Consider the following 6,830-nt stretch of genomic DNA (forward strand, 5'->3'; position numbering starts at 1 on the left):
TTCTTTATCTTCAAGCCCCCTACGTCCCGCTAAGCTCTGCAGGGTCTGGGGGAAGCTGGGGCAGCCCCAGAGCCACCATTGTGCCCGTGCAATTAAACAAGAATGCTCCGACTTGACAGTTCCACTGTGAAAGTTTTCAAATAGTGTTTGGAATGTTTACATAATTGTTGAAAAGAGGCTTTTTCAATGTACCTGTTTACACTCTTTCCTTTTGGAAATTCTTTCAGCAATCAGGCCGTGGAGGGCTCTCAGGCTGCACTTGCCGCCCTTGATTGCGGAGGGAGGAATGAAAGGCCCGTCAGTGAATCGCTGGGAAAACATTCCCTAACAAACGCCCTCTAATGAGGGGGCGCCGCTTTCGCTGCCGCGGCGGCGGTGGAGGGGGCGCGGGGAGTGGAGGGACAGGGGCGCGGGCCCGGGGGGAGGCCAGGCCGGGTTTTGTGGCGGCGCTCCCGGTTGGAGGGAGCGAGGACCCCGGGTCTTTGTGTGCAAATTTCCCACCGGGACCAAGCAACTTTCCACAATTTAATTAAGTGGCTTTAGAGTCCGGAGTTGGCCTAACAAGCCCCTGTTATGAATGAAAGATTTGTCCGCAACAGCGGGGGCCGGCTGGAAACAAAGTGGGCCGCAGTTAGCCTGGATCCGGCCGGTTTCTCGGCTCCGCGGCCAGCCCCAGCCGCCCGGGAGCAGGAGAAGGCGGCTGCGGGGGCTGGCAGCGGTCCTTCTGGGACGCGTCTCACCTAGCTCGCAGCAAATATGCCATCCATATGCCCAGGATCACAACCGAATCAGCTCCATCAGGCCTGGCAAAGATGCATTTAAATTGCTAATATTGCACTCGGAAGCGACGACAGAACTGCCTGGGCTCAGCTCTGTAGGATCCACAGAGACAAACCGGGGGTGGGGGTGGGGTGAGTTGGGGAGGGGTTCGGAAACAGCCCAAGTGAGAATCTCTAGAAGCTGGCTATTAGGAGGCGCGAGAAGTGGGGATCCTTGGTAGAGTGATGCCAAAAGAAACCGTGGCAGAAATGCTCCCAGGATGGAGCGCTGGGGCTGGTAGGCCACTCGGGCCCCTTTCTCATCCATTATTTCTGAAGAGACGCCGGCTGGAGTTTCTACAAAGGTTGCTCTGCTCCAGGGAGGCATCCCCCCACTCCCCAGCACTCTTACCTTTGAACAAGACAGGTTTTCTAGAAAGACAAAAAATATTGGCTGGTTGGAAGAAGGGAGGGGCCAGCTGCCGCTGTGATATGTTTCTCGGTTACAGTGGTTGAGTGTCCCTGCCCTTGGCGGTGGTCTGTCAAGCAGGTTTGGGATCGGGGGTCTTTTGCAGTCACTTTCCGGTGGAGGGTTCAATGAGTGTTTTTCTCTGACTGTATTTTTAGAAAAAATTATGATGACAGTTGTTAGGTCCCAGGCAGGCAGGCAGGCAGCACATTCCATTACAAAGTTAGCATGAAATCAATATGTAAATAACCCTTTCTAACTGGCAGCTATTTTTGAAGGCAGAACGCACCGGATGTTGCAGGTTTGTTCCAGTTCACTTTAAATACCTCTCTGTCCTCAGAGTCTGTGAATGTGCTCACATTCAGAAGAGCCTTTCGCCCTTTTCACTTGGTCTTTGCAGCGTCCCTGATAGCGGTAATGCCACCATGAGCTTTGTCCTCAAATCTCCTCCTCCATCATTTAAAAATCAGATTGACAAGACCTGCTCCGGGCTGGGAGTGTTAGTTCCCCTTCGGCATGGCCATTTTTCAAAAGCACGGGTTGCTCCAGGAAGGGTAGAGGCGGCAGAAGCCGCGGCCATCCGAGGAAAGAATTAAAGGAGAGAGAAAGACCGAGAGGCTGCGATCAGGGTTGAATCAGAGATTCAGACAGTTACTGCCAAAATGCATAGAAGTCATTGCCAGGACATAAAAGGTCAGAGGATACCAGCCGTGAGAAGAACCAGGTTAGAACCGTGACTGCAGCTGAGCAGGAAGAAACAGGTCTCAAGGTACTCCTGAGTGAGCAAGGGCCTGAGACCGAAGGTCTTTGCATAGTTCCTTGTCAGTAGTGACAGTTTTCATTGTTGTTTAATTTTGAAACTAGCTGTTCTATGTGTATCTGCATTAAAACAGAAATACTTCTAGAATGTTTTACGTCAGGCATGGACGGTGCCACAATGTCTGGTGTGACATATGGGGTGTGTGTATGTGTACATGTGTGTATTTGTTTTCTGAATTCAAAAGGGCGATGAAGTTCAAACTGGGGCCTAATAGTAATGATTCCTACAGTTACTACTGTTCTGTGAGTTGTTACGTACTTGCAGTTTTAGAGTCTTTTTTAAATCATTGAGTTGAAATCTGCTTTGCTGTAACTTATATCCTATGGACTTAGACCCAGAATAAGGCTTCCTCTGCCACAGAATCATCTTCAAGACAGGTGGTGTCTCATTCAGAGATTTCTCTACTCCAAGATAAATAGTTCTTGTTCTTCAGAGATGGAGTCCCCTCCCACAAGGAGACTCCTTCGGGTCCATGTGTTGCCTCCATGTTCTTGCCATTTAGTGCACCTTTGGAATAAACCAGGAACAGATATTCCTCTTGAGGATTTTTAGTGTGATTTAACTGCAAAAGGACATCTCTCTGCAGGAGAAGATGCATTTGGAGTGAGGCTTTAACCCTCCCAGTGCACAGAGCTCTGTCTTTTATTGCATGAAGGTGGTCAGATGAGGTAGAAATTTGACCTGTTCTCTCTGGGCTGGGAAGGCAGAGTTATGATCACTGAGGAAGGGGAAATATTACAGGGAAGTCATATTTCAGCTTAAAGGTGGCGTGAAGAAGAATTTTCTAATGAAGAAGAAATGACATGCTTTAAGAGGTAGTGAGTGTCCTACAACCTGGAAGGATTCAGGCTGGGTAGAGGGTTTCACCAAAGGCAGCTTGCAACTCTGGATCTGGTCATCTATTTGCTTACACATTTATTGATGCATGCTAGATACAAGGTGCCATTCCAGGCTCTGAGAGGTTTCATCACAGAAGTTAATAGAGAAGGAACTAATTTTTTTTTTAGATGGGGATAAAATACACATAACAAAATTTATCATCTTAACCATTTTAAATATACAGTTCAGTGGTATTATGTTCACATTGTTGTGCAGACATCACCACTACCCATAGAACTCCTTTCATTTTGCAAAACTGAAACTCTGTATCCATTAAACACCTTCCCATTTCTCCCTATCCTCAGCTCCTGGCAACTACCATTCTATTTTCTGTCTATAAATTTGACTACTCTAGGTGCCTCATATAAGTGGAATATGAGGAATTACACAGTATTTGTCCTTTTGTGACTGCCTTATTTGACTTGGTAAATGCCCTCAAGGTTCATCCATGTTGTAGCATGTAGAATTGCCTTCCTTTTCAAGACTAATTCATGATCCGTTGTATGTATATATACTACGTGTTGCTTATCCACTCATCTGTTAATGGACACTTGCGTTGCTTCTACTTTTTGGCTACCGAGAATCAGGCTGTTGTGAATATGGATGTGCAGATATATATGTGCAAGACTCTGCTTTCTATTCTTTTGTGTATGTACCCAGAAGTGGAATTACTGATCACATGATAATTCCTGTGAAATTTTCTGAGGAACCAGTATATTGTCTTCTGTAGGAGCTTCATCATTTTACATTTCCACCAACAGTGCAAATTCTCTCTACATTCTCACCAACACTTGTTATTTTCTGGAATTTTTTGACAGTCACTATTCTAATGTGTGTGAGGTGGTATCTTAGTGTGGTTTTGATTTGCATCTCTCTAATGACTAGTGATGTTGAGCATCCTTTCATGTGCTTATTGGCCATTTGTGTATCTTCTTTAGAGAAATGTTTAGTCAAGTCCTTTGCCCATTTTTTAATCAGGTTGAGTTTTTTGTTGTGGTTTAGTTATATATTCTGGATATTAACTCCTTAGAGATATAATGTGCAAATATTTTTTCCCATTCTGTGTACTATCTTTTTACTCTATTGGTTGTGTCCTTTGATGCACAGGAGTTTTACATTTTGATGAAGTTCAATTTATTTATGTTTCTTTTGTTGCCTGTGCTTTGGCATCATAGTGAAGAAATAATTGCCATAGCTTATGTCATAAAGCTTTTCCCTTGTGTTTCTTTCTAAGAGTTTCATAGTTTTAGCTTTTACATTTAGGTTTTGGGTCCATTCTGAGTTAATTTTTGTATATGATGTAAAGGGTCCAACTTCATTTTCTTGTATGCAGATATCCAATGCAAGATACTCATAATCATTTGTTGAAAAAACTGTTCTTTTCCCATTGAATGGTCTTGATGCCCTTGCTGAAAATCATTTGACAATATATGTGAGGGTTTATTTCTGGGCTCTCTATTCCCTGGGCTAATATGTCTAACTTTATGCCAGTACCACATTATTTTGAACTATAGCTTTGCAGTAAGTTTTGAAGTCAGGAAGTGTGAGATCTCCAAGTTTGTTCTTCTTTTCCAAGATTGTTTTGGTTATTTGGGGTCTCTTGACATTCCATATGAATTTTAGGAAAGAAGAACTAACATTTACTGACTATATATGATCTCCTAAGTGCTGGCCATGCAAATAGGATGTAAGGAAGAAGTAAGCTTTGTTTTCTAAAAGTGCAATCTTGTAAGAAAAGATAAGACATAACAAATACATGTAAAGCAGAAGTGAACAGGTGCTTTATGCACCTACATATTATGAAAGAAGGGAAGGGAGGAGAAACTGGAGACAGTTCCAGACTACTTTTAGAAAGAAAAGTTATGGTGGAATCTTTGATTTATGGATTGTTAAAGCTGTCACAATGTTTTTCCTCAATGTGGAGAAGCGAACTATGCTGAGATAGCCAATCTTTGTCTTTTGGTTGCTCTTTTCTCATCCTTTCTTTTTTCTATCACTTTTCCTTTTTTTTTTTTTTTTTTTTTTTTTTTGAGACAGAGTCTCACTCTGTCACCCAGGCTGGAGTGCAGTGGTGCGATCTTGGCTCACTGCAACCTCTACCTCCCAGGTTCAAGCAATTCTCCTGCTTCAGCCTCCCAAGTAGCTGGGACTACAGGCATGCACCACCATGCCCCGTTTTGTGTGTGTGTGTGTGTGTGTACCATGTTTGCTAGGCTGGTCTCCAATTCCTGACCTCAGGTGATCCACCCGCCTCAGCCTCCCAAAGTGCTGTGATTATAGGTGTGAGCCACTGCGCTCGACCTCTCCCCCTTTCTTAACCTATCGGCTCCTGACTGTCCCTAATGACATTTAATTCAGTCAACAGGTATTATTACATACTATCTGCTAGATACTGACTGGGATACAGTGAGTAAAACAGACCCAACCTCTGGCTCATGGAGGTTACACCTAGAGGGAGACACAAACGTCAGATACTTGTATGAGTATATATAATTATGGACTGATACACGCAATGAAGGGAAAGTTCAGGAAACTATCAGAACATATCATGAGGGAACTGACTTAGTTGGAGAGGAAGTGTCAGGGACAGCTTTTCCAAAGGAGTGACATTTGAGCTGAGATGGAAAAGATGAGTAGGAGCAGGCTTGGTGAAGGGGCTGCAGGGAAGTGTACCAGGCAGAGAGGAGGAGCATCAGCTAAAACCTCAAAACAGATGAATGAAATCTAATTTTAATGTTAAACCAAATAAATAGCCAAGTAAGCATTGGTCTTCAAATCCATCCTCTGTTTCCAAAAATTACCTAGGACTCAGGAAAGTTGAGGAATTTATTCACTGAAGTGCTCAAATGTTGTTATATGTGGGATTTAAACAGAAACATGTCATTGCTGCCATTTGAATGAATGTCACAAAAAGGTTTAGGCAAAACTATCCACGTTTCGATAGCCTACTTAGCATTGCGTGGGGTCATAAACTTGCCACAAGGAAAATCTGACTAGGCTGATGAGTGCTGTTCAGTGTATAGGTTCAGAGTCTTCCTCAACTAAGGAACAGGGGTAATTGATCCCATAGTCCTTTCAGCTCTATGAGTGTCTCTAATAGTAATCATTAAAAACACTAAGTATATCAGGAGTGGTTTAAATATCCAAAACTATTTTATCTGTATTAGAAGAACAGAAATGGCTCTTCAAAAATAAGCCAATGGCTAAGCTCATCATGGTCATCAACTCAATGGAATATTATATAGCCATTAAAAATAATAATTTTGACAAAAACATAAAATGTGGAAAAATACCTGTAGAATAATAGCAAATGAAAAAAGAAACACAGGCAAAATTGTATGTACATAATGACTACAATAATGAACTGGAATGGTAAATATATAAATGGGAAATCATTGTTAGGAAGAGAGATGATGGACATGTAAGCTTTTCTTTTTGTAAGTGTTAATGTTATTCCATTTTATATTTATATTTAAAAATGTTGAGCTTTTTAAAATTAAGAATTTTCCTGGAGACAAAAGACTAAATACCAGCATATTTCTAAGCTTAACCAGTAGCATTTTGGAACCCCTAATGGGAACAATCACTATTAATTATGTGACCAAACCAGTAAGTTGGGAAAAGTTGTCATAACTAGAATATTGGTAGGAATCAAATATGTGAATATTTCTTTTGAGGGTTGGAAAGTCTGAATAGTTTTATGACAGGACACAGTAGTACTAATCCTACTAATTTTGGTTACAGTTGGCTTTTTTTATATTTAAAATTATTCCTAATGTAGTTATTTTCAATATTTTAAATTTCTAATAACATAAAATTTATGTGTGTATACATAAGTGCATTTCTAAGTGCAAAGTTTAGTAGTGTTCAGTATATTCACCTTGTTGGGCAGTGGATCTCCAGA

At 42.0% G+C, this 6,830-nt stretch overlaps 1 long non-coding RNA gene across 1 annotated transcript; it reads right to left on the reverse strand.

Annotated features, from left to right (window-relative positions):
* Positions 1–513: 513 nt before the first annotated feature.
* LOC119624192 (uncharacterized) lies at positions 514–1,957 on the reverse strand. Its single transcript, XR_005240206.2, has 3 exons — positions 1,171–1,957; positions 741–803; positions 514–609 (listed from the first exon to the last, which is right to left on the reverse strand). It is a non-coding gene; the product is annotated as an uncharacterized lncRNA (long non-coding RNA).
* Positions 1,958–6,830: the final 4,873 nt, after the last annotated feature.

The sequence above is a fragment of the Chlorocebus sabaeus genome, chromosome 20 (genome assembly GCF_047675955.1).
Source record: "Chlorocebus sabaeus isolate Y175 chromosome 20, mChlSab1.0.hap1, whole genome shotgun sequence".
Taxonomy (NCBI): Eukaryota; Metazoa; Chordata; class Mammalia; order Primates; family Cercopithecidae; genus Chlorocebus; species Chlorocebus sabaeus.